Below are 20,298 nucleotides of genomic sequence, written 5' to 3'. Positions count from 1 at the left end.
CGAGTTTCGACATATAAATATCACAAAGCCACGTGGTTCTAATTTCTATAATTTCAAAATCACAAGCGAGTACCAACCAAGGCTTACCACATACGCTCAGCGAGTGTAGACTATAAAATGGCGACACGAATCAAAACCTTTACCCCTCGATGCCCTAACAAAAAATTATAACCCTTAATCCTTACATCAATAAATTTACTTACGTTACAATTGAAATATCCGGGACCCCAAGCTAGTACTTTCTTTTAAAACTCTTCTCGATTTATGGAGAAATAGACGTATATAACGTCAGTATTTACTTGCCTTTGCTTTTTAAAAATTCCCCTCGATTTCGTTGAATTCTGAAATAGGGGAGCGGTATTGAAAGCGTGTAACCCCATATTATCGACGGGTGACAGCAATTTTAAAAGGAGTATTAAACCGTCCATTTAAATTAAGGCAATACCATAATCCTCTCTCTCGCTTTAAATATATCGAGCAAACGTAAAACACAATTTACAATGCTTTACCTTACTAGTAAAATTAAATGCGATGCTTAAACTTACTATTTTAATCCCCATCCTTTTAAAATACACGAACGAAAAATATCACCTCACCACAATTCTCTCCCTTCAAGGACGAAGGAAAAAATTTATACTGCTTAATACGGTTCTTTTACACGACGCCACCATCACCACCACCACCACCACCAACAACAACAACAGGCCAGGTCAGGGTTCATACAACCTGGAAACAGGGAAAACCTGGAAAAATCAGGAAAATAAATAGTGGTCGAAAACCTCAGGGAAAACTCCTGGAAATTTAGAATTTTTAGTAAAATTCATTGAAATCAGAGAACTTTGCGTCAAACAGGGGTCGAGTAATTAAGCAAAATGTTCATAAAAATCCCCTCCGTAGGATTAACATTACACTATACTTTGGAGGCTCATAACTCTGGTTCTACTGGAGATAAGGGGATGTCCTTCAAGTATGTTATAGTCTTATTTACCCCCAATCCAACGATACCAAAAACTTGGGATTTCGTCAAACAGGGACCGAGTAATTAAGCAAAATGTTCGTGAACATTACACTATTTTTTGGAGGCTCACAACTCTGGTTATATTAGAGATACGGGGATGCCCTTTGATTATGTAATAGTCCTATTTACCCCTCCTCCTTCGTTAACATTTGCTCCATAGGATACTCCATATACGGGAAAAATCTAGGAAACTCAGGCAACTATATGGGGAAAAACCTGGAAATCTCAGGGAAATTTGTTTTCCAAAAGTTGTATGAACCGTGCTATTATGTCGGTTTTCTTTTTAGCTGGGACGGAAATAATATAACTTTGAGACTCCTATAGGGGTCACTGTCTCACTAGACCAATGTCCTATAAATTTATTTGGTGTGCAAATATGTTATGGTCTTGCTCAACCAGCTTGTTCCTTATCAAGATGCTCACTAGAGGACAGTTTGTAGTACAATTTTTTGGCCAATCTGTTGCGACTTAAACCCCCAATCCTCCTTCTCCCGTCGTTGGTAGTGTTGGTTGAACATTTTTTGTGAAGAATCTATATTGTTGCATTTCGACCGATTTCGACCTTTCTCAGGCGGTTAAAAACGATTTCAAAATGACTAATGTAAACGTGGCTGAAGTGTGTCATATGAAATGTTAATTATCATAAACTCATAGGTATTCTGATTGCTTTGACCTTTCCTCTAATGACTTTCATTTCATAGACTAATTGCAAATATAAAAAGGTAGATCTTATGCTGAAGAAATGAAAGGGTTTTGTCTCACGTGTTTATCATCGCCTTATTTGCCTAAAATATTGCAGAACTTCCAGTTATCTTATTATCCTTTGGTCTAAGACTTAACTCTACAAATCATTTTCTGAAATATCTAAGTAATACTTGAGGGAGTCCTGGAAATTCTTTCTTTTTACGTTTAAGAAATGCATCAAAAATGATAAATTTAAGTAGATAGTATTGACTTGAGTTTAAAATTCTAAAGATTCAACACGGAAGTATTCATTCGAAACCTCTGAAAATGATCCAATTTCAGATGTAGAAAGCTTCCCTGACATTTTAACACGGAAAATGCATATTTAATTCTAGAGAAAGATGTTCATCTGTACGTGTAGGTCCATTGTTATACTTAAAATTGGGAAAAGAATTGTGTTTGTTCTTTTAAGAAACATGAAAGTGATGTTTACAAAGGAGCATACCTCTTATTATTCTATATTCCTGACCGATACGCCTTTGTAATCAACACTTTAATGAGTTTCGAATTTTTGACTATTTGCATTTTTGTGTCATTATAATATAACAAGGCAATAAAACGCAATTTTCAAGTCAAATGTTTTGGAAACCCATATCTCCGTAACTAAGTGTTTTAGATACCATGTTCTCTTAACCGAATAAGCGAAGGTCAGTATCACTTCGGAGGTCGTAATTTGAAGGAATTGCGAAATAAAATACATTGGTTCTATCATACGAGTTTATATTGGCTACTGTGACTGCTGATAAACAAAAAAACAAGTTTGCCCTTTTAAGAAGAGATCCGCTTCAGGCTCTTGGAAGTATTAGGAAAGGAAAAACATTGGCATCGTCAAAGAATTCATCCGGTATTATGGTAGCAACCCACAAGTTAAGGTTTCATTTGATGGACAGCTGTATCAAAGCCGATTTGTTGAAAGTGTTTATAATCGAAATTTTTTTGAAATCGTAATGTTAATCTCTATGTAGCTTAATATTACGTGGTGGATATTTTTTGAGAGTTAGACGCAAGATTTCACCACCAAGAAGAGGGTACACTTTTTTAACAGATGGTTTATTTAGACAGATAATGTATAATTTTGAGTATATTTTGCGGGTCTGAAATCTGAATAAATAAAAATTCTGAAATTGACTCGGTCACCGTCACCATCTGGTGATTCTGGCATGAAAAATGCAGTTCTTGGGTGAGGAAGTTTAACATATTTGTTAATTTATCAAACTTGCATATAGGCCTATTTTTGATAAGAGTCGCAAAATAATTATGAAAACCTCTCCCTGTATCTTGACAGTATATTTTCATGGTCCATAAATTGAAATCAATGTACTCTTCTTATTTGCGAGTGACAATGAAAAACATTAAATAATTGGAAATTAATTGGTTCCCTGACCAAGGTTCGAATTATAAACCCACCCCAAAAACCCACGGTTTTAATGGGTTTTACTCACCCTAAAAATACTACAAATAACCAACTTAATAAAACCAGGGATAGATTTATTTTTTTAAGGTGTCAGATAATTAATAGGAGAATATTTTGGAAAAGGTGGCAACGAATCATAGGAACCATTATTTTGGAAAAGGTGGCAACGAATTATTGGGACCACTGCTTTGGAAAAGGAGGCAACTAATTAGGTAACCAAATAATCACGAGACCAAACCGTCCCGAGACCAAATAATCACGTTACCAAATAGTCCCGAGACCAAATTATCACGATACCAAACCGTCCCGAGACCAAAAAATCACGAGACCAAATAGTACCGAGACCAAATCGGTGAGACCAATGCGGCGAGACCATATTGTCCTGTTCCGAAACACATCAATTCTCCGTGGTCGTACTATTAGCGGGTTAAGCACTAATTTGTTCAGAACATGTCTCGAAAGTGTGCTTGTTGTAAGTTTTTAAAGCAGTGTTGCCAATGTGTGGGTAATTTCCCACATCGTGGGAGATTTAGGTTTGGTTTTAGGCTCTGTGGGGAAAAAGTAATATTTTTCCGAAATCAATCAAATTTTCAAAAATTTTATCCGGTTTAATAATTTTAAGCGACATTTTGAAATAAATTCGGTGATTTTAAGTTTGGCACTGAAAAAAAAGAAAGCATATTTTGAGAATTTTAAAGCTTTATAGCATTTGTACATATTGCCAAAGCCATGCGGAGTGATATTCCATATTAAACTTAGTATGATAAAATAGTCCAGATAAATATGACTGTAAAAAAGGGGGTGTGGGAAATGCAGCAAATTTTTAAAATGGAAGTGGGAACATCCACTTTCTTACATTAGCAACACTGATTTGAAGGTTTTGGTCATGGCTAAACAGACCGCTCATTCAGTTTTCTACTGTTTTAAAGCTTATTTTGACACGTTATCTCTCAAAAGTAATTAATGTAATGATAAAATGTTTTGGGGGAATGGAATTGTGCCCGAAAACCCGAGATAAGTAAATTTTTGAAATTGATTACCTGTAAAATAAGTTATTTCAACGGAAAACGGTAATGGAACGTTGTTTTTTTCTTAAGCATGCCTTTAAGTTTCAATTAAAAGAAAAATTAATATCTGATCCTTCAGTCAAGTGATAACCTCAGTCTTATCGATACTTTTTAGGACTTGATTCTAATCAAGACATTTTTGATTAATACTGTATTGGTCCTCAACTCGTCCAGGCTGAAATTGCTCGACCCAGAATTGGTGGCACTCCCTCTTGGAGACTGATTGTCCAAAGAGGAATCAAAAGACAAAGAAGCTTGGCTTGACATACTGCAGAACGAAAAAAAAATAAAAGTCAAAAATCAAAAAGTTCACTTAAAAATTGCGAACTAGGAACTCTCCGAGCTTAAAAAACTCAGAGTTCAAAAAATTTAATAAAAAATATTTCTCGTGGAAAAAAATAAAGGTTTAAGAAGTTTTTAAAAAAACTGTTTGTGCTAAAATTTAACTTTAAAAAGTAAAGAAAAATGAACTCTTATCGATGCAGAAAGCACAAGAAAAGTGAATGTAACTTGAGTTTCTCAGGCGAATTCCATTCAATTGAACGGTGGGTGAGTAGTCAAAGGTGGGCCTGCCAATAAACGGGGCCCTTTTACAGCGTCCATCGCGCACCCCGCGAAATTTTCAACACAAAACTAGCGAAACCCCTTTTCAAAAACTATCCTTTCCCCCAAATCGAAGTATGGAGGATAGTTGGCGGGAAAGTAAAGTTTCTCTACGACTCACAGTGGAGGAATTACGAGTTTTATAGGCCAAAGCTGCCGTCCCCTGAAAGTCGTTTTTTTAGGCGCCCGCGATCTTCACGCTGACTTGGTAGCTCTATTGAACGGGTTCCTCCTACTAAACCCAAATGAAAACTTTATATTTTTATGCTTATGTGCATTTTATAATAATTTAATTCTTATGAATTTATATAAAATGGAAGAGGAGGGGCTAGTAAAACTTATAACTACACCTTCACCTATCCCAGCCCCTCAAATTCCACCGAAACTGGGAAAAGGACGTGACCATAAGTTTATAAGATATGTTCCATAAGTATGACACTACCTATCTAGCGGGGTTAAACAGCAGTCGTCCGTGGCTGCTTTTAAATCTAGACTGGACAAATTTCGTGATTGGTGGCAATCTTTTTGAGGCTACTTTCTTTGTGCAAGTGCTAATTTATTGTGTTTTGTTTGAGTCTTTTTATTAATTAATTTTCGTTTGTTGTCTTATTTTTCTTTATATTCTATCTTTTATATTTTTTTCCTTTATTATTCTTATTATTTGTGCTGTGTGATATGACGCGGGTCACAATAATCAGTTATTGCTTTCTCTTCCCGTAAATAAAATCATTATTATACGCATCTTCCTATTTAATCTGTAATAAGCTCTTGACATAAGGTTAATCAAAGAAAAGACATTAGTCTGATAGAGGTGGGATTCGAACCCACGCCTCCGAAGAGACTGGTGCCTTAAACCAGCGCCTTAGACCACTCGGCCACTCTACCTGAACACTCACGTCAACTCAGACAAATAAGCAAAAGCTTCGTAATATCAATCTTAGAAAATGAATCCGCCTAAGAGAGGTGGGATTCAAACCCACGCCTCCGAAGAGCCTGGTGCCTTAAACCAGCGCCTTAGACCACTCGGCCACTTTACCTAAGCACTTTACTCAACTCCTCCAAAAAAACAAAAGGTCCATAAGGTTAATCAAAGAAAAGACATTAGTCTGATAGAGGTCGGATTCTAACCCACGCTTCCGAAGATCTGGTGCCTTAAACCAGCGCCTTAGACCTCTCCGCCACTCTACCTGAACACTCAAGTCAACTCAGACAAATAAGCAAAAGGTCCATAAGGTTAATCAAAGAAAAGACATTAGTCTGATAGAGGTGGGATTCGAACCCACGCCTCCGAAGAGACTGGTGCCTTAAACCAGCGCCTAAGACCACTCGCCCACTCAACCTGAACACTTTAGTCAACTCCTACTAAAAAGCAAAAGGTCCATAAGGTTAATCAGAGAAAAGATATAGTCTGATAGAAGTGGGATTCGAACCCACGCCTCCGAAGAGACTGGTGCCTTAAACCAGCGCCTTAGACCACTAGGCCACTCTACCTGAACACTTTAGTCAACTCCTACTAAAAAACAAAAGGTCCATAAGGTTAATCAAAGAAAAAACATTAGTCTGATAGAGGTGGGATTCGAACCCACGCCTCCGAAGAGACTGGTGCCTTAAACCAGCGCCTTAGACCACTCGGCCACTCTACCTGAACACTCACGTCAACTCCTACTAAAAAGCAAAAGGTCCATAAGGTGAATCAGAGAAAAGATATAGTCTGATAGAAGTGGGATTCGAACCCACGCCTCCGAAGAGACTGGTGCCTTAAACCAGCGCCTTAGACCACTCGGCCACTTTACCTGAGCACTTTACTCAACTCCTCCAAAAAAACAAAAGGTCCATAAGGTTAATCAAAGAAAAGACATTAGTCTGATAGAGGTGGGATTCGAACCCACGCCTCCGAAGAGACTGGTGCCTTAAACCAGCGCCTTAGACCACTCGGCCACTCTACCTGAACACTCACGTCAACTCAGACAAATAAGCAAAAGCTTCATAATATCAATCTTAGAAAATGAATCCGCCTAAGAGAGGTGGTATTCGAACCCACGCCTCCGAAGAGCCTGGTGCCTTAAACCAGCGCCTTAGACCACCCGGCCACTCTACCTGAACACTTTAGTCAACTCCTACTAAAAAACAAAAGGTCCATAAGGTTAATCAAAGAAAAGACATTAGTCTGATAGAGGTGGGATTCGAACCCACGCCTCCGAAGAGACTGGTGCCTTAAACCAGCGCCTTAGACCACTCGGCCACTCTACCTGAACACTTTAGTCAACTCCTACAAAAAAACAAAAGATCCATAAGGTTAATCAAAGAAAAGACATTAGTCTGATAGAGGTCGGATTCGAACCCACGCTTCCGAAGATCTGGTGCCTTAAACCAGCGCCTTAGACCTCTCCGCCACTCTACCTGAACACTCAAGTCAACTCAGACAAATAAGCAAAAGCTTCATAATATCAATCTTAGAAAATGAATCCGCCTAAGAGAGGTGGGATTCGAACCCACGCCTCCGAAGAGCCTGGTGCCTTAAACCAGCGCCTTAGACCACTCGGCCACTCTACCTGAGCACTTTAGTCAACTCATACTAAAAAGCAAAAGGTCCATGAGGTTAATCAAAGAAAAGACATTAGTCTGATAGAGGTGGGATTCGAACACACGCCTCCGAAGAGACTGGTGCCTTAAACCAGCGCCATAGACCTCTCCGCCACTCTACCTGAACACTCAAGTCAACTCAGACAAATAAGCAAAAGGTCCATAAGGTTAATCAAAGAAAAGACATTAGTCTGATAAAGGTGGGATTCGAACCCACGCCTCCGAAGAGACTGGTGCCTTAAACCAGCGCCTAAGACCACTCGCCCACTCAACCTGAACACTTTAGTCAACTCCTACTAAAAAGCAAAAGGTCCATAAGGTTAATCAGAGAAAAGATATAGTCTGATAGAAGTGGGACTCGAACCCACGCCTCCGAAGAGACTGGTGCCTTAAACCAGCGCCATAGACCACTCGGCCACTCTACCTGAACACTTTAGTCAACTCCTACTAAAAAACAAAAGGTCCATAAGGTTAATCAAAGAAAAGACATTAGTCTGATAGAGGTGGGATTCGAACCCACGCCTCCGAAGAGACTGGTGCCTTAAACCAGCGCCTTAGACCACTCGGCCACTCTACCTGAACACTTTAGTCAACTCCTACAAAAAAACAAAAGATCCATAAGGTTAATCAAAGAAAACACATTAGTCTGATAGAGGTCGGATTCGAACCCACGCTTCCGAAGATCTGGTGCCTTAAACCAGCGCCTTAGACCTCTCCGCCACTCTACCTGAACACTCAAGTCAACTCAGACAAATAAGCAAAAGCTTCATAATATCAATCTTAGAAAATGAATCCGCCTAAGAGAGGTGGGATTCGAACCCACGCCTCCGAAGAGACTGGTGCCTTAAACCAGCGCCATAGACCACTAGGCCACACTACCTGAACACTTTAGTCAACTCCTACTAAAAAACAAAAGGTCCATAAGGTTAATCAAAGAAAAGACATTAGTCTGATAGAGGTGGGATTCGAACCCACGCCTCCGAAGAGACTGGTGCCTTAAACCAGCGCCTTAGACCACTCGGCCACTCTACCTGAACACTCACGTCAACTCAGACAAATAAGCAAAAGCTTCATAATATCAATCTTAGATAATGAATCCGGCTAAGAGAGGTGGGATTCGAACCCACTCCTCCGAAGAGACTGGTGCCTTAAACCAGCGCCTTAGACCACTCGGCCACTCTACCTGAACACTTTAGTCAACTCCTACAAAAAAACAAAAGATCCATAAGGTTAATCAAAGAAAAGCCATTAGTCTGATAGAGGTCGGATTCGAACCCACGCTTCCGAAGATCTGGTGCCTTAAACCAGCGCCTTAGACCTCTCCGCCACTCTACCTGAACACTCAAGTCAACTCAGACAAATAAGCAAAAGCTTCATAATATCAATCTTAGAAAATGAATCCGCCTAAGAGAGGTGGGATTCAAACCCACGCCTCCGAAGGGCCTGGTGCCTTAAACCAGCGCCTTAGACCACTCGGCCACTCTACCTGAGCACTTTTGTCAACTCATACTAAAAAGCAAAAGGTCCATAAGGTTAATCAAAGAAAAGACATTAGTCTGATAGAGGTGGGATTCGAACCCACGCCTCCGAAGGGACTGGTGCCTTAAACCAGCGCGTTAGACCACTCGGCCACTCTACCTGAACAGTTTAGTCGACTCATACTAAAAAGCAAAAGGTCCATAAGGTTAATCAAAGAAAATACATTAGTCTGATAGAAGTGGGACTCGAACCCACGCCTCCGAAGAGACTGGTGCCTTAAACCAGCGCCATAGACCACTCGGCCACTCTACCTGAACACTTTAGTCAACTCCTACTAAAAAACAAAAGGTCCATAAGGTTAATCAAAGAAAAGACATTAGTCTGATAGAGGTGGGACTCGAACCCACGCCTCCGAAGAGACTGGTGCCTTAAACCAGCGCCTTAGACCACTCGGCCACTCTACCTGAACACTCACGTCAACTCAGACAAATAAGCAAAAGCTTCATAATATCAATCTCAGATAATGAATCCAGCTAAGAGAGGTGGGATTCGAACCCACTCCTCCGAAGAGACTGGTGCCTTAAACCAGCGCCTTAGACCACTCGGCCACTCTACCTGAACACTTTTGTCAACTCCTACAAAAAAACAAAAGATCCAGAAGGTCAATCAAAGAAAAGACATTAGTCTGATAGAGGTCGGATTCGAACCCACGCTTTCGAAGATCTGGTGCCTTAAACCAGCGCCTTAGACCTCTCCGCCACTCTACCTGAACACTCAAGTCAACTCAGACAAATAAGCAAAAGCTTCATAATATCAATCTTAGAAAATGAATCCGCCTAAGAGAGGTGGGATTCGAACCCACGCCTCCGAAGAAACTGGTGCCTTAAACCAGCGCCATAGACCACTAGGCCACTCTACCTGAACACTTTAGTCAACTCCTACTAAAAAACAAAAGGTCCATAAGGTTAATCAAAGAAAAGACATTAGTCTGATAGAGGTGGGATTCGAACCCACGCCTCCGAAGAGACTGGTGCCTTAAACCAGCGCCTTAGACCACTCGGCCACTCTACCTGAACACTCACGTCAACTCAGACAAATAAGCAAAAGCTTCATAATATCAATCTTAGATAATGAATCCGGCTAAGAGAGGTGGGATTCGAACCCACTCCTCCGAAGAGACTGGTGCCTTAAACCAGCGCCTTAGACCACTCGGCCACTCTACCTGAACACTTTAGTCAACTCCTACAAAAAAACAAAGATCCATAAGGTTAATCAAAGAAATGCCATTAGTCTGATAGAGGTCGGATTCGAACCCACGCTTCCGAAGATCTGGTGCCTTAAACCAGCGCCTTAGACCTCTCCGCCACTCTACCTGAACAGTTTAGTCGACTCATACTAAAAAGCAAAAGTTCCATAAGGTTAATCAAAGAAAATACATTAGTCTGATAGAAGTGGGACTCGAACCCACGCCTCCGAAGAGACTGGTGCCTTAAACCAGCGCCATAGACCACTCGGCCACTCTACCTGAACACAAAACTCAACTCCAACTAAAAAGCAAAAGGTTCATATTAGTAATCAAAGAAAATACATTAGTCTGATAGAGGTGGGATTCGAACCCACGCCTCCGAAGAGACTGGTGCCTTAAAACAGCGCCTTAGACCACTCACCCACTCAACCTGAACACTTTAGTCAACTCCTACTAAAAAGCAAAAGGTCCATAAGGTGAATCAGAGAAAAGATATAGTCTGATAGAAGTGGGATTCGAACCCACGCCTCCGAAGAGACTGGTGCCTTAAACCAGCGCCTTAGACCACTCGGCCACATTACCTGAGCACTTTACTCAACTCCTCCAAAAAACAAAAGGTCCATAAGGTTTATCAAAGAAAAGACATTAGTCTGATAGAGGTCGGATTCTAACCCACGCTTCCGAAGATCTGGTGCCTTAAACCAGCGCCTTAGACCTCTCCGCCACTCTACCTGAACACTCAAGTCAACTCAGACAAATAAGCAAAAGCTTCATAATATCAATCTTAGAAAATGAATCCGCCTAAGAGAGGTGGGATTCGAACCCACGCCTCCGAAGAGCCTGGTGCCTTAAACCAGCGAATTAGACCACTCGGCCACTCTACCTGAGCACTTTAGTCAACTCATACTAAAAAGCAAAAGGTACATAAGGTTAATCAAAGAAAAGACATTGGTCTGATAGAGGTGGGATTCGAACCCACGCCTCCGAAGAGACTGGTGCCTTAAACCAGCGCCTTGGACCACTCGGCCACTCTACCTGAACAGTTTAGTCAACTCATACTAAAAGGCAAAATGTCCATAAGGTTAATAAAAGAAAATACATTAGTCTGATAGAGGTGGGATTCGAACCCATGCCTCCGAAGAGACTGGTGCCTTAAACCAGCGCCTTAGACCACTCGGCCACTCTACCTGAGCACTTTAGTCAACTCCTCCAAAAAAACAAAAGGTCCATAAGGTTAATCAAAGAAAAGACATTAGTCTGATAGAGGTGGGATTCGAACCCATGCCTCCGAAGAGACTGGTGCCTTAAACCAGCGCCTTAGACCACTCGGCCACTCTACCTGAACACTCACGTCAACTCAGACAAATAAGCAAAAGCTTCATAATATCAATCTTAGATAATAAATCCGGCCAAGAAAGGTGGGATTCGAACCCACTCCTCCGAAGAGACTGGTGCCTCAAACCAGCGCCTTAGACCACTCGGCCACTCTACCTGAACACTATGGTCAACTCCTACAAAAAACAAAAGATCCATAAGGTTAATCAAAGAAAAGACATTAGTCTGATAGAGGTCGGATTCGAACCCACGCTTCCGACGATCTGGTGCCTTAAACCAGCGCCTTAGACCGCTCCGCCACTCTACCTGAACACTCAAGTCATCTCAGACAAATAAGCAAAAGCTTCATAATATCAATCTTAGAAAATGAATCCGCCTAAGAGAGGTGGGATTCGAACCCACGCCTCCGAAGAGCCTGGTGCCTTAAACCAGCGCCTTAGACCACTCGGCCACTCTACCTGAGCACTTTAGTCAACTCCTCCAAAAAACAAAAGGTCCATAGGGTTAATCAAAGAAAAGACATTAGTCTGATAGAGGTGGGATTCGAACCCACGCCTCCGAAGAGACTGGTGCCTTAAACAAGCGCCTTAGACCACTCGGCCACTCTACCTGAACAGTTTAGTCAACTCATACTAAAAAGCAAAAGATCCATAAGGTTAATCAAGGAAAATACATTAGTCTGATAGAAGTGGGACTCGAACCCACGCCTCCGAAGAGACTGGTGCCTTAAACCAGCGCCTTAGACCACTCGGCCACTCTACCTGAACGCAAAACTCAACTCCAACTAAAAAGCAAAAGGTTCATATTAGTAATCAAAGAAAAAACATTAGTCTGATAGAGGTGGGATTCGAACCCACGCCTCCGAAGAGACTGGTGCCTTAAACCAGCGCCTTAGACCACTCGCCCACTCAACCTGAACACTTTAGTCAACTCCTACTAAAAAGCAAAAGGTCCATAAGGTGAATGAGAGAAAAGATATAGTCTGATAGAAGTGGGATTCGAAACCACGCCTCCGAAGAGACTGGTGCCTTAAACCAGCGCCTTAGACCACTAGGCCACTCTACTTGAACACTTTAGTCAACTCCTACTAAAAAACAAAGGTCCATAAGGTTAATCAAAGAAAAGACATTAGTCTGATAGAGGTGGGATTCGAACCCACGCCTCCGAAGAGACTGGTGCCTTAAACCAGCGCCTTAGACCACTCGGCCACTCTACCTGAACATTCACGTCAACTCAGACAAATAAGCAAAAGCTTCATAATATCAATCTTAGAAAATGAATCCGCCTAAGAGAGGTGGGATTCGAACCCACGCCTCCGAAGAGCCTGGTGCCTTAAACCAGCGCCTTAGACCACTCGGCCACATTACTTGAGCACTTTACTCAACTCCTCCAAAAAAACAAAAGGTCCATAAGGTTAATCAAAGAAAAGACATTAGTCTGATAGAGGTCGGATTCTAACCCACGCTTCCGAAGATCTGGTGCCTTAAACCAGCGCCTTAGACCTCTCCGCCACTCTACCTGAACACTCAAGTCAACTCAGACAAATAAGCAAAAGCTTCATAATATCAATCTTAGAAAATGAATCCGCCTAAGAGAGGTGGGATTCGAACCCACGCCTCCGAAGAGCCTGGTGCCTTAAACCAGCGAATTAACCCACTCGGCCACTCTACCTGAGCACTTTAGTCAACTCATACTAAAAAGCAAAAGGTCCATAAGGTTAATCAAAGAAAAGACATTGGTCTGATAGAGGTGGGATTCGAACCCACGCCTCCGAAGAGACTGGTGCCTTAAACCAGCGCCTTAGACCACTCGGCCACTCTACCTGAACAGTTTAGTCAACTCATACTAAAAAGCAAAAGGTCCATAAGGTTAATAAAAGAAAATACATTAGTCTGATAGAGGTGCGACTCAAACCCACGCCTCCGAAGAGACTGGTGCCTTAAACCAGCGCCTTAGACCACTCGGCCACTCTACCAGAGCACTTTAGTCAACTCCTCCAAAAAACAAAAGGTCCATAAGGTTAATCAAAGAAAAGACATTAGTCTGATAGAGGTGGGATTCGAACCCATGCCTCCGAAGAGACTGGTGCCTTAAACCAGCGCCTTAGACCACTCGGCCACTCTACCTGAACACTCACGTCAACTCAGACAAATAAGCAAAAGCTTCATAATATCAATCTTAGATAATAAATCCGGCCAAGAAAGGTGGGATTCGAACCCACTCCTCCGAAGAGACTGGTGCCTCAAACCAGCGCCTTAGACCACTCGGCCACTCTACCTGAACACTTTAGTCAACTCCTACAAAAAACAAAAGATCCATAAGGTTAATCAAAGAAAAGACATTAGTCTGATAGAAGTCGGATTCGAACCCACGCTTCCGAAGATCTGGTGCCTTAAACCAGCGCCTTAGACCGGTCCGCCACTCTACCTGAACACTCAAGTCATCTCAGACAAATAAGCAAAAGCTTCATAATATCAATCTTAGAAAATGAATCCGCCTAAGAGGGGTGGGATTCGAACCCACGCCTCCGAAGAGCCTGGTGCGTTAAACCAGCGCCTTAGACCACTCGGCCACTCTACCTGAGCACTTTAGTCAACTCCTCCAAAAAACAAAAGGTCCATAGGGTTAATCAAAGAAAAGACATTAGTCTGATAGATGTGGGATTCGAACCCACGCCTCCGAAGAGACTGGTGCCTTAAACAAGCGCCTTAGACCACTCGGCCACTCTACCTGAACAGTTTAGTCAACTCATACTAAAAAGCAAAAGATCCATAAGGTTAATCAAGGAAAATACATTAGTCTGATAGAAGTGGGACTCGAACCCACGCCTCCGAAGAGACTGGTGCCTTAAACCAGCGCCTTAGACCACTCGGCCACTCTACCTGAACGCAAAACTCAACTCCAACTAAAAAGCAAAAGGTTCATATTAGTAATCATAGAAAAGACATTAGTGTGATAGAGGTGGGATTCGAACCCACGCCTCCGAAGAGACTGGTGCCTTAAACCAGCGCCTTAGACCACTAGGCCACTCTACCTGAACACTTTAGTCAACTCCTACTAAACAGCAAAAGGTCCATAAGGTTAATCTGAGAAAAGATATAGTCTGATAGAAGTGGGATTCGAACCCACGCCTCCGAAGAGACTGGTGCCTTAAACCAGCGCCTTAGACCACTCGGCCACTCTACCTGCACACTCACGTCAACTCAGACAAATAAGCAAAAGCTTCATAATATCAATCTTAGATAATGAATCCGGCTAAGAGAGGTGGGATTCGAACCCACTCCTTCGAAGAGACTGGTGCCTTAAACCAGCGCCTTAGACCACTCGGCCACTCTACCTGAACACTTTAGTCAACTCCTCCAAAAAAACAAAAGATCCATAAGGTTAATCAAAGAAAAGACATTAGTCTGATAGAGGTCGGATTCGAACCCACGCTTCCGAAGATCTGGTGCCTTAAACCAGCGCCTTAGACCGCTCCGCCACTCTACCTGAACACTCAAGTCAACTCAGACAAATAAGCAAAAGCTTCATAATATCAATCTTAGAAAATGAATCCGCCTAAGAGAGGTGGGATTCGAACCCACGCCTCCGAAGAGCCTGGTGCCTTAAACCAGCGCCTTAGACCACTCGGCCACTTTACCTGAGCACTTTAGTCAACTCCTCCAAAAAAACAAAAGGTCCATAAGGTTAATAAAAAAAAAGACATTAGTCTGATAGAGGTCGGATTCTAACCCACGCTTCCGAAGAGACTGGTGCCTTAAACCAGCGCCTTAGACCACTCGCCCACTCAACCTGAACACTTAAGTCAACTCCTACTAAAAAGCAAAAGGTCCATAAGGTGAATCAGAGAAAAGATATTGTCTGATAGAAGTGGGATTCGAACCCACGCCTCCGAAGAGCCTGGTGCCTTAAACCAGCGCCTTAGACCACTCGGCCACATTACCTGAGCACTTTACTCAACTCCTCCAAAAAAACAAAAGGTCCATAAGGTTAATCAAAGAAAAGACATTAGTCTGATAGAGGTCGGATTCTAACCCACGCTTCCGAAGATCTGGTGCCTTAAACCAGCGCCTTAGACCTCTCCGCCACTCTACCTGAACACTCAAGTCAACTCAGACAAATAAGCAAAAGCTTCATAATATCAATCTTAGAAAATGAATCCGCCTAAGAGAGGTGGGATTCGAACCCACGCCTCCGAAGAGCCTGGTGCCTTAAACCAGCGAATTAACCCACTCGGCCACTCTACCTGAGCACTTTAGTCAACTCATACTAAAAAGCAAAAGGTCCATAAGGTTAATCAAAGAAAAGACATTAGTCTGATAGAAGTGGGACTCGAATTCACGCCTCCGAAGAGACTGGTGCCTTAAACCAGCGCCTTAGACCACTCGGCCACTCTACCTGAACAGTTTAGTCAACTCATACTAAAAAGCAAAAGGTCCATAAGGTTAATAAAAGAAAATACATTAGTCTGATAGAGGTGCGACTCAAACCCACGCCTCCGAAGAGACTGGTGCCTTAAACCAGCGCCTTAGACCATTCGGCCACTCTACCTGAGCACTTTAGTCAACTCCTCCAAAAAAACAAAAGGTCCATAAGGTTAATCAAAGAAAAGACATTAGTCTGATAGAGGTGGGATTCGAACCCATGCCTCCGAAGAGACTAGTGCCTTAAACCAGCGCCTTAGACCACTCGGCCACTCTACCTGAACACTCACGTCAACTCAGACAAATAAGCAAAAGCTTCATAATATCAATCTTAGATAATAAATCCGGCCAAGAAAGGTGGGATTCGAACCCACTCCTCCGAAGAGACTGGTGCCTCAAACCAGCGCCTTAGACCACTCGGCCACTCTACCTGAACACTTTAGTCAACTCCTACAAAAAACTAAAGATCCATAAGGTTAATCAAAGAAAAGACAGTCTGATAGAGGTCGGATTCGAACCCACGCTTCCGAAGATCTGGTGCCTTAAACCAGCGCCTTAGACCGCTCCGCCACTCTACCTGAACACTCAAGTCATCTCAGACAAATAAGCAAAAGCTTCATAATATCAATCTTAGAAAATGAATCCGCCTAAGAGAGGTGGGATTCGAACCCACGCCTCCGAAGAGCCTGGTGCCTTAAACCAGCGCCTTAGACCACTCGGCCACTCTACCTGAGCACTTTAATCAGCTCCTCCAAAAAACAAAAGGTCCATAGGGTTAATCAAAGAAAAGACATTAGTCTGATAGAGGTGGGATTCGAACCCACGCCTCCGAAGAGACTGGTGCCTTAAACAAGCGCCTTAGACCACTCGGCCACTCTACCTGAACAGTTTAGTCAACTCATACTAAAAAGCAAAAGGTCCATAAGGTTAATCAAGGAAAATACATTAGTCTGATAGAAGTGGGACTCGAACCCACGCCTCCGAAGAGACTGGTGCCTTAAACCAGCGCCTTAGACCACTCGGCCACTCTACCTGAACAGTTTAGTCAACTCATACTAAAAAGCAAAAGGTCCATAAGGTTAATCAAGGAAAATACATTAGTCTGATAGAAGTGGGACTCGAACCCACGCCTCCGAAGAGACTGTTGCCTTAAACCAGCGCCTTAGACCACTCGGCCACTCTACCTGAACAGTTTAGTCAACTCATACTAAAAAGCAAAAGGTCCATAAGGTTAATAAAAGAAAATACATTAGTCTGATAGAGGTGCGACTCAAACCCACGCCTCCGAAGAGACTGGTGCCTTAAACCAGCGCCTTAGACCACTCGGCCACTCTACCTGAGCACTTTAGTCAACTCCTCCAAAAAACAAAAGGTCCATAAGGTTAATCAAAGAAAAGACATTAGTCTGATAGAGGTGGGATTCGAACCCATGCCTCCGAAGAGACTGGTGCCTTAAACCAGCGCCTTAGACCACTCGGCCACTCTACCTGAACAGTTTAGTCAACTCATACTAAAAAGCAAAAGGTCCATAAGGTTAATAAAAGAAAATACATTAGTCTGATAGAGGTCGGATTCGAACCCGCGCTTCCGAAGATCTGGTGCCTTAAACCAGCGCTTTAGACCACTCGGCCACTCTACCTGAACAGTTTAGTCAACTCATACTAAAAAGCAAAAGGTCCATAAGGTTAATCAAGGAAAATACATTAGTCTGATAGAAGTGGGACTCGAATTCACGCCTCCGAAGAGACTGGTGCCTTAAACCAGCGCCTTAGACCACTCGGCCACTCTACCTGAACAGTTTAGTCAACTCATACTAAAAAGCAAAAGGTCCATAAGGTTAATAAAAGAAAATACATTAGTCTGATAGAGGTGCGACTCAAACCCACGCATCCGAAGAGACTGGTGCCTTAAACCAGCGCCTTAGACCACTCGGCCACTCTACCTGAACAGTTTAGTCAACTCATACTAAAAAGCAAAAGGTCCATAAGATTAATCAAGGAAAATACATTAGTCTGATAGAAGTGGGACTCGAACCCACGCCTCCGAATAGACTGGTGCCTTAAACCAGCGCCTTAGACCACTCGGCCACTCTACCTGAACAGTTTAGTCAACTCATACTAAAAAGCAAAAGGTCCATAAGGTTAATAAAAGAAAATACATTAGTCTGATAGAGGTAGGACTCAAACCCACGCCTCCGAAGAGACTGGTGCCTTAAACCAGCGCCTTAGACCACTCGGCCACTCTACCTGAGCACTCTAGTCAACTCCTCCAAAAAACAAAAGGTCCATAAGGTTAATCAAAGAAAAGACATTAGTCTGATAGAGGTGGGATTCGAATCCATGCCTCCGAAGAGACTGGTGCCTTAAACCAGCGCCTTAGACCACTCGGCCACTCTACCTGAACACTTTAGTCAACTCCTACAAAAAAACAAAAGATCCATAAGGTTAATCAAGGAAAAGACATTAATCTGATAGGGGTGGGATTCGAACCCACGCTTCCGAAGATCTGGTGCCTTAAACCAGCGCCTTAGACCACTCGGATACTCTACCTGAGCACTTTAGTCAACTCCTCCAAAAAAACAAAAGGTCCATAAGGTTAATCAAAGAAAAGACATTAGTCTGATAGAGGTGGGATTCGAACCCATGCCTCCGAAGAGACTGGTGCCTTAAACCAGCGCCTTAGACCACTCGGCCACTCTACCTGAACAGTTTAGTCAACTCATACTAAAAAGCAAAAGGTCCATAAGGTTAATAAAAGAAAATACATTAGTCTGATAGAGGTAGGACTCAAACCCACGCCTCCGAAGAGACTGGTGCCCTAAACCAGCGCCTTAGACCACTCGGCCACTCTATCTGAGCACTTTAGTCAACTCCTCCAAAAAACAAAAGGTCCATAAGGTTAATCAAAGAAAAGACATTAGTCTGATAGAGGTGGGATTCGAACCCATGCCTCCGAAGAGACTGGTGCCTTAAACCAGCGCCTTAGACCACTCGGCCACTCTACCTGAACACTTTAGTCAACTCCTACAAAAAAACAAAAGATCCATAAGGTTAATCAAGGAAAAGACATTAATCTGATAGGGGTGGGATTCGAACCCACGCTTCCGAAGATCTGGTGCCTTAAACCAGCGCCTTAGACCACTCGGATACTCTACCTGAGCACTTTAGTCAACTCCTCCAAAAAAACAAAAGGTCCATAAGGTTAATCAAAGAAAAGACATTAGTCTGATAGAGGTGGGATTCGAACCCATGCCTCCGAAGAGACTGGTGCCTTAAACCAGCGCCTTAGACCACTCGGCCACTCTACCTGAACAGTTTAGTCAACTCATACTAAAAAGCAAAAGGTCCATAAGGTTAATAAAAGAAAATACATTAGTCTGATAGAGGTGCGACTCAAACCCACGCCTCCGAAGAGACTGGTGCTTTAAACCAGCGCCTTAGACCACTCGGCCACTCAACCTGAGCACATTAGTCAACTCCTCCAAAAAACAAAAGGTCCATAAGGTTAATCAAAGAAAAGACATTAGTCTGATAGAGGTGGGATTCGAACTCACGCCTCCGAAGAGACTGGTGCCTTAAACCAGCGCCTTAGACCACTCGGCCACTCTACCTGAACAGTTTAGTCAACTCATACTAAAAAGCAAAAGGTCCATAAGGTTAATCAAGGAAAATACATTAGTCTGATAGAAGCGGGACTCGAACCCACGCCTCCGAAGAGACTGGTGTCTTAAACCAGCGCCTTAGACCACTCGGCCACTCTACCTGAGCACTTTAGTCAACTGCTCCAAAAAAACAAAAGGTCCATAAGGTTAATCAAAGAAAAGACATTAGTCTGATAGAGGTGGGATTCGAACCCATGCCTCCGAAGAGACTGGTGCCTTAAACCAGCGCCTTAGACCACTCGGCCACTCTACCTGAACACTCACGTCAACTCAGACAAATAAGCAAAAGCTTCATAATATCAATCTTAGATAATAAATCCGGCTAAGAAAGGTGGGATTCGAACCCACTCCTCCGAAGAGACTGGTGCCTTAAACCAGCGCCTTAGACCACTCGGCCACTCTACCTGAACACTCACGTCAACTCAGACAAATAAGCAAAAGCTTCATAATATCAATCTTAGATAATGAATCAGGCTAAGAGAGGTCGGATTCGAACCCACGCTTCCGAAGATCTGGTGCCTTAAACCAGCGCCTTAGACCTCTCCGCCACTCTACCTGAACACTCAAGTCAACTCAGACAAATAAGCAAAAGCTTCATAATATCAATCTTAGAAAATGAATCCGCCTAAGAGAGGTGGGATTCGAACCCACGCCTCCGAAGAAACTGGTGCCTTAAACCAGCGCCATAGACCACTAGGCCACTCTACCTGAACACTTTAGTCAA

At 42.7% G+C, this 20,298-nt stretch overlaps 58 non-coding genes across 58 annotated transcripts; all 58 read right to left on the bottom strand.

The window, feature by feature from the left end:
- Positions 1-5,649: 5,649 nt before the first annotated feature.
- Positions 5,650-5,731, bottom strand: TRNAL-AAG (transfer RNA leucine (anticodon AAG)). The gene has a single exon. It is a non-coding gene; the product is annotated as a tRNA-Leu (tRNA).
- Positions 5,732-6,255: 524 nt separating this feature from the next.
- TRNAL-AAG (transfer RNA leucine (anticodon AAG)) lies at positions 6,256-6,337 on the bottom strand. Its single transcript has one exon. It is a non-coding gene; the product is annotated as a tRNA-Leu (tRNA).
- Positions 6,338-6,407: 70 nt separating this feature from the next.
- TRNAL-AAG (transfer RNA leucine (anticodon AAG)) lies at positions 6,408-6,489 on the bottom strand. Its single transcript has one exon. It is a non-coding gene; the product is annotated as a tRNA-Leu (tRNA).
- A 69-nt stretch (positions 6,490-6,558) lies between these two features.
- TRNAL-AAG (transfer RNA leucine (anticodon AAG)) lies at positions 6,559-6,640 on the bottom strand. The gene has a single exon. It is a non-coding gene; the product is annotated as a tRNA-Leu (tRNA).
- Positions 6,641-6,710: 70 nt separating this feature from the next.
- On the bottom strand, positions 6,711-6,792 carry TRNAL-AAG (transfer RNA leucine (anticodon AAG)). Its single transcript has one exon. It is a non-coding gene; the product is annotated as a tRNA-Leu (tRNA).
- Positions 6,793-7,014: 222 nt separating this feature from the next.
- Positions 7,015-7,096, bottom strand: TRNAL-AAG (transfer RNA leucine (anticodon AAG)). Its single transcript has one exon. It is a non-coding gene; the product is annotated as a tRNA-Leu (tRNA).
- A 221-nt stretch (positions 7,097-7,317) lies between these two features.
- On the bottom strand, positions 7,318-7,400 carry TRNAL-AAG (transfer RNA leucine (anticodon AAG)). Its single transcript has one exon. It is a non-coding gene; the product is annotated as a tRNA-Leu (tRNA).
- A 372-nt stretch (positions 7,401-7,772) lies between these two features.
- On the bottom strand, positions 7,773-7,854 carry TRNAL-AAG (transfer RNA leucine (anticodon AAG)). Its single transcript has one exon. It is a non-coding gene; the product is annotated as a tRNA-Leu (tRNA).
- A 70-nt stretch (positions 7,855-7,924) lies between these two features.
- Positions 7,925-8,006, bottom strand: TRNAL-AAG (transfer RNA leucine (anticodon AAG)). Its single transcript has one exon. It is a non-coding gene; the product is annotated as a tRNA-Leu (tRNA).
- Positions 8,007-8,227: 221 nt separating this feature from the next.
- TRNAL-AAG (transfer RNA leucine (anticodon AAG)) lies at positions 8,228-8,310 on the bottom strand. Its single transcript has one exon. It is a non-coding gene; the product is annotated as a tRNA-Leu (tRNA).
- Positions 8,311-8,379: 69 nt separating this feature from the next.
- On the bottom strand, positions 8,380-8,461 carry TRNAL-AAG (transfer RNA leucine (anticodon AAG)). Its single transcript has one exon. It is a non-coding gene; the product is annotated as a tRNA-Leu (tRNA).
- A 66-nt stretch (positions 8,462-8,527) lies between these two features.
- TRNAL-AAG (transfer RNA leucine (anticodon AAG)) lies at positions 8,528-8,613 on the bottom strand. The gene has a single exon. It is a non-coding gene; the product is annotated as a tRNA-Leu (tRNA).
- Positions 8,614-8,986: 373 nt separating this feature from the next.
- TRNAL-AAG (transfer RNA leucine (anticodon AAG)) lies at positions 8,987-9,068 on the bottom strand. Its single transcript has one exon. It is a non-coding gene; the product is annotated as a tRNA-Leu (tRNA).
- A 70-nt stretch (positions 9,069-9,138) lies between these two features.
- TRNAL-AAG (transfer RNA leucine (anticodon AAG)) lies at positions 9,139-9,220 on the bottom strand. The gene has a single exon. It is a non-coding gene; the product is annotated as a tRNA-Leu (tRNA).
- Positions 9,221-9,290: 70 nt separating this feature from the next.
- Positions 9,291-9,372, bottom strand: TRNAL-AAG (transfer RNA leucine (anticodon AAG)). The gene has a single exon. It is a non-coding gene; the product is annotated as a tRNA-Leu (tRNA).
- Positions 9,373-9,745: 373 nt separating this feature from the next.
- On the bottom strand, positions 9,746-9,828 carry TRNAL-AAG (transfer RNA leucine (anticodon AAG)). The gene has a single exon. It is a non-coding gene; the product is annotated as a tRNA-Leu (tRNA).
- A 69-nt stretch (positions 9,829-9,897) lies between these two features.
- On the bottom strand, positions 9,898-9,979 carry TRNAL-AAG (transfer RNA leucine (anticodon AAG)). The gene has a single exon. It is a non-coding gene; the product is annotated as a tRNA-Leu (tRNA).
- Positions 9,980-10,045: 66 nt separating this feature from the next.
- TRNAL-AAG (transfer RNA leucine (anticodon AAG)) lies at positions 10,046-10,131 on the bottom strand. The gene has a single exon. It is a non-coding gene; the product is annotated as a tRNA-Leu (tRNA).
- Positions 10,132-10,351: 220 nt separating this feature from the next.
- Positions 10,352-10,433, bottom strand: TRNAL-AAG (transfer RNA leucine (anticodon AAG)). The gene has a single exon. It is a non-coding gene; the product is annotated as a tRNA-Leu (tRNA).
- A 221-nt stretch (positions 10,434-10,654) lies between these two features.
- TRNAL-AAG (transfer RNA leucine (anticodon AAG)) lies at positions 10,655-10,736 on the bottom strand. Its single transcript has one exon. It is a non-coding gene; the product is annotated as a tRNA-Leu (tRNA).
- A 372-nt stretch (positions 10,737-11,108) lies between these two features.
- TRNAL-AAG (transfer RNA leucine (anticodon AAG)) lies at positions 11,109-11,190 on the bottom strand. Its single transcript has one exon. It is a non-coding gene; the product is annotated as a tRNA-Leu (tRNA).
- Positions 11,191-11,260: 70 nt separating this feature from the next.
- On the bottom strand, positions 11,261-11,342 carry TRNAL-AAG (transfer RNA leucine (anticodon AAG)). The gene has a single exon. It is a non-coding gene; the product is annotated as a tRNA-Leu (tRNA).
- Positions 11,343-11,412: 70 nt separating this feature from the next.
- On the bottom strand, positions 11,413-11,494 carry TRNAL-AAG (transfer RNA leucine (anticodon AAG)). Its single transcript has one exon. It is a non-coding gene; the product is annotated as a tRNA-Leu (tRNA).
- A 66-nt stretch (positions 11,495-11,560) lies between these two features.
- On the bottom strand, positions 11,561-11,646 carry TRNAL-GAG (transfer RNA leucine (anticodon GAG)). The gene has a single exon. It is a non-coding gene; the product is annotated as a tRNA-Leu (tRNA).
- Positions 11,647-11,866: 220 nt separating this feature from the next.
- TRNAL-AAG (transfer RNA leucine (anticodon AAG)) lies at positions 11,867-11,949 on the bottom strand. Its single transcript has one exon. It is a non-coding gene; the product is annotated as a tRNA-Leu (tRNA).
- Positions 11,950-12,017: 68 nt separating this feature from the next.
- TRNAL-AAG (transfer RNA leucine (anticodon AAG)) lies at positions 12,018-12,099 on the bottom strand. The gene has a single exon. It is a non-coding gene; the product is annotated as a tRNA-Leu (tRNA).
- A 70-nt stretch (positions 12,100-12,169) lies between these two features.
- TRNAL-AAG (transfer RNA leucine (anticodon AAG)) lies at positions 12,170-12,251 on the bottom strand. The gene has a single exon. It is a non-coding gene; the product is annotated as a tRNA-Leu (tRNA).
- A 70-nt stretch (positions 12,252-12,321) lies between these two features.
- Positions 12,322-12,403, bottom strand: TRNAL-AAG (transfer RNA leucine (anticodon AAG)). The gene has a single exon. It is a non-coding gene; the product is annotated as a tRNA-Leu (tRNA).
- Positions 12,404-12,623: 220 nt separating this feature from the next.
- Positions 12,624-12,705, bottom strand: TRNAL-AAG (transfer RNA leucine (anticodon AAG)). Its single transcript has one exon. It is a non-coding gene; the product is annotated as a tRNA-Leu (tRNA).
- Positions 12,706-13,230: 525 nt separating this feature from the next.
- On the bottom strand, positions 13,231-13,312 carry TRNAL-AAG (transfer RNA leucine (anticodon AAG)). The gene has a single exon. It is a non-coding gene; the product is annotated as a tRNA-Leu (tRNA).
- Positions 13,313-13,382: 70 nt separating this feature from the next.
- TRNAL-AAG (transfer RNA leucine (anticodon AAG)) lies at positions 13,383-13,464 on the bottom strand. Its single transcript has one exon. It is a non-coding gene; the product is annotated as a tRNA-Leu (tRNA).
- A 69-nt stretch (positions 13,465-13,533) lies between these two features.
- On the bottom strand, positions 13,534-13,615 carry TRNAL-AAG (transfer RNA leucine (anticodon AAG)). The gene has a single exon. It is a non-coding gene; the product is annotated as a tRNA-Leu (tRNA).
- Positions 13,616-13,681: 66 nt separating this feature from the next.
- TRNAL-GAG (transfer RNA leucine (anticodon GAG)) lies at positions 13,682-13,767 on the bottom strand. The gene has a single exon. It is a non-coding gene; the product is annotated as a tRNA-Leu (tRNA).
- A 371-nt stretch (positions 13,768-14,138) lies between these two features.
- TRNAL-AAG (transfer RNA leucine (anticodon AAG)) lies at positions 14,139-14,220 on the bottom strand. The gene has a single exon. It is a non-coding gene; the product is annotated as a tRNA-Leu (tRNA).
- Positions 14,221-14,290: 70 nt separating this feature from the next.
- On the bottom strand, positions 14,291-14,372 carry TRNAL-AAG (transfer RNA leucine (anticodon AAG)). The gene has a single exon. It is a non-coding gene; the product is annotated as a tRNA-Leu (tRNA).
- Positions 14,373-14,442: 70 nt separating this feature from the next.
- On the bottom strand, positions 14,443-14,524 carry TRNAL-AAG (transfer RNA leucine (anticodon AAG)). The gene has a single exon. It is a non-coding gene; the product is annotated as a tRNA-Leu (tRNA).
- Positions 14,525-14,593: 69 nt separating this feature from the next.
- TRNAL-AAG (transfer RNA leucine (anticodon AAG)) lies at positions 14,594-14,675 on the bottom strand. Its single transcript has one exon. It is a non-coding gene; the product is annotated as a tRNA-Leu (tRNA).
- Positions 14,676-15,351: 676 nt separating this feature from the next.
- TRNAL-AAG (transfer RNA leucine (anticodon AAG)) lies at positions 15,352-15,433 on the bottom strand. Its single transcript has one exon. It is a non-coding gene; the product is annotated as a tRNA-Leu (tRNA).
- A 677-nt stretch (positions 15,434-16,110) lies between these two features.
- Positions 16,111-16,192, bottom strand: TRNAL-AAG (transfer RNA leucine (anticodon AAG)). Its single transcript has one exon. It is a non-coding gene; the product is annotated as a tRNA-Leu (tRNA).
- Positions 16,193-16,258: 66 nt separating this feature from the next.
- Positions 16,259-16,344, bottom strand: TRNAL-GAG (transfer RNA leucine (anticodon GAG)). The gene has a single exon. It is a non-coding gene; the product is annotated as a tRNA-Leu (tRNA).
- A 217-nt stretch (positions 16,345-16,561) lies between these two features.
- Positions 16,562-16,644, bottom strand: TRNAL-AAG (transfer RNA leucine (anticodon AAG)). The gene has a single exon. It is a non-coding gene; the product is annotated as a tRNA-Leu (tRNA).
- Positions 16,645-16,712: 68 nt separating this feature from the next.
- On the bottom strand, positions 16,713-16,794 carry TRNAL-AAG (transfer RNA leucine (anticodon AAG)). The gene has a single exon. It is a non-coding gene; the product is annotated as a tRNA-Leu (tRNA).
- A 70-nt stretch (positions 16,795-16,864) lies between these two features.
- On the bottom strand, positions 16,865-16,946 carry TRNAL-AAG (transfer RNA leucine (anticodon AAG)). Its single transcript has one exon. It is a non-coding gene; the product is annotated as a tRNA-Leu (tRNA).
- Positions 16,947-17,016: 70 nt separating this feature from the next.
- On the bottom strand, positions 17,017-17,098 carry TRNAL-AAG (transfer RNA leucine (anticodon AAG)). The gene has a single exon. It is a non-coding gene; the product is annotated as a tRNA-Leu (tRNA).
- Positions 17,099-17,168: 70 nt separating this feature from the next.
- On the bottom strand, positions 17,169-17,250 carry TRNAL-AAG (transfer RNA leucine (anticodon AAG)). The gene has a single exon. It is a non-coding gene; the product is annotated as a tRNA-Leu (tRNA).
- Positions 17,251-17,319: 69 nt separating this feature from the next.
- Positions 17,320-17,401, bottom strand: TRNAL-AAG (transfer RNA leucine (anticodon AAG)). Its single transcript has one exon. It is a non-coding gene; the product is annotated as a tRNA-Leu (tRNA).
- A 525-nt stretch (positions 17,402-17,926) lies between these two features.
- Positions 17,927-18,008, bottom strand: TRNAL-AAG (transfer RNA leucine (anticodon AAG)). Its single transcript has one exon. It is a non-coding gene; the product is annotated as a tRNA-Leu (tRNA).
- A 70-nt stretch (positions 18,009-18,078) lies between these two features.
- TRNAL-AAG (transfer RNA leucine (anticodon AAG)) lies at positions 18,079-18,160 on the bottom strand. Its single transcript has one exon. It is a non-coding gene; the product is annotated as a tRNA-Leu (tRNA).
- Positions 18,161-18,229: 69 nt separating this feature from the next.
- On the bottom strand, positions 18,230-18,311 carry TRNAL-AAG (transfer RNA leucine (anticodon AAG)). Its single transcript has one exon. It is a non-coding gene; the product is annotated as a tRNA-Leu (tRNA).
- A 221-nt stretch (positions 18,312-18,532) lies between these two features.
- Positions 18,533-18,614, bottom strand: TRNAL-AAG (transfer RNA leucine (anticodon AAG)). Its single transcript has one exon. It is a non-coding gene; the product is annotated as a tRNA-Leu (tRNA).
- A 70-nt stretch (positions 18,615-18,684) lies between these two features.
- TRNAP-AGG (transfer RNA proline (anticodon AGG)) lies at positions 18,685-18,766 on the bottom strand. Its single transcript has one exon. It is a non-coding gene; the product is annotated as a tRNA-Pro (tRNA).
- A 69-nt stretch (positions 18,767-18,835) lies between these two features.
- Positions 18,836-18,917, bottom strand: TRNAL-AAG (transfer RNA leucine (anticodon AAG)). Its single transcript has one exon. It is a non-coding gene; the product is annotated as a tRNA-Leu (tRNA).
- Positions 18,918-19,138: 221 nt separating this feature from the next.
- On the bottom strand, positions 19,139-19,220 carry TRNAL-AAG (transfer RNA leucine (anticodon AAG)). The gene has a single exon. It is a non-coding gene; the product is annotated as a tRNA-Leu (tRNA).
- A 221-nt stretch (positions 19,221-19,441) lies between these two features.
- TRNAL-AAG (transfer RNA leucine (anticodon AAG)) lies at positions 19,442-19,523 on the bottom strand. Its single transcript has one exon. It is a non-coding gene; the product is annotated as a tRNA-Leu (tRNA).
- A 70-nt stretch (positions 19,524-19,593) lies between these two features.
- Positions 19,594-19,675, bottom strand: TRNAL-AAG (transfer RNA leucine (anticodon AAG)). Its single transcript has one exon. It is a non-coding gene; the product is annotated as a tRNA-Leu (tRNA).
- A 70-nt stretch (positions 19,676-19,745) lies between these two features.
- TRNAL-AAG (transfer RNA leucine (anticodon AAG)) lies at positions 19,746-19,827 on the bottom strand. Its single transcript has one exon. It is a non-coding gene; the product is annotated as a tRNA-Leu (tRNA).
- Positions 19,828-19,893: 66 nt separating this feature from the next.
- Positions 19,894-19,979, bottom strand: TRNAL-AAG (transfer RNA leucine (anticodon AAG)). Its single transcript has one exon. It is a non-coding gene; the product is annotated as a tRNA-Leu (tRNA).
- Positions 19,980-20,200: 221 nt separating this feature from the next.
- On the bottom strand, positions 20,201-20,283 carry TRNAL-AAG (transfer RNA leucine (anticodon AAG)). The gene has a single exon. It is a non-coding gene; the product is annotated as a tRNA-Leu (tRNA).
- Between the last annotated feature and the right edge of the window lie 15 nt (positions 20,284-20,298).

Source organism: Phalangium opilio, unplaced genomic scaffold (assembly GCF_054372755.1).
Source record: "Phalangium opilio isolate 3A_F unplaced genomic scaffold, DU_Popi_V2 ptg000194l_1, whole genome shotgun sequence".
Taxonomy (NCBI): Eukaryota; Metazoa; Arthropoda; class Arachnida; order Opiliones; family Phalangiidae; genus Phalangium; species Phalangium opilio.
This window is presented reverse-complemented; position numbering and strand designations above follow the sequence as displayed.